This window comes from Penaeus monodon, chromosome 27 (genome assembly GCF_015228065.2).
Source record: "Penaeus monodon isolate SGIC_2016 chromosome 27, NSTDA_Pmon_1, whole genome shotgun sequence".
NCBI lineage: Eukaryota > Metazoa > Arthropoda > Malacostraca > Decapoda > Penaeidae > Penaeus > Penaeus monodon.
Window position 1 is genome coordinate 26,814,418 of NC_051412.1, and position 523 is coordinate 26,814,940.

Genomic DNA, 523 nt, shown 5'->3' on the forward strand with positions numbered 1-523 from the left:
ATTAATGCTTAGAATGGCCCTTAATTACCTCATTTACTTTTAACGAAGTGCTCGTAAGGTATGAGGAATAAGATGAACTAAAATACAAAGGATATTAGGAAGCAACAGATAGGAAATTAACATCACAAGAAGGAAGAGACGCTGCGACTTCTATAATTCTCGCTTCGGTATAGGATGATAACCTCCGTTGGGCACAATAGAGTTTGGTCTTGGTCCTCATTCAACAGGATATTGCTAGAGATCCTTAACATATGTAGTAAAAGGTATGAGGTTTGTTTGTCTCTGCCGGAGCGTAGGATGTGGAAATTTCGGCATGTCTGGATTTAGAGGCATAAGCTTAGCATAGGGTCTCTGAATTTGATAATTGAGTGTCGCTTTGTCAATACTCTTTGCATTAAAAAAAATAATAAAATAAATGTATTGTATTTCACACATTACAATATTTAAACATAATGTGGCATCATACAGGAAAATAAAGTTGACACACTTTATCACACTGTGATCTATTACTTGAAAACATGTT

At 35.2% G+C, this 523-nt stretch overlaps 1 protein-coding gene across 2 annotated transcripts in view; it reads left to right on the plus strand.

Annotated features, from left to right (window-relative positions):
• Window positions 1-523, plus strand: part of LOC119590746 (N-acetylglucosamine-6-sulfatase-like) — an 8,604-nt gene that overhangs the window by 573 nt on the left and 7,508 nt on the right. The gene's annotated exons all lie outside the window — the stretch shown is intronic.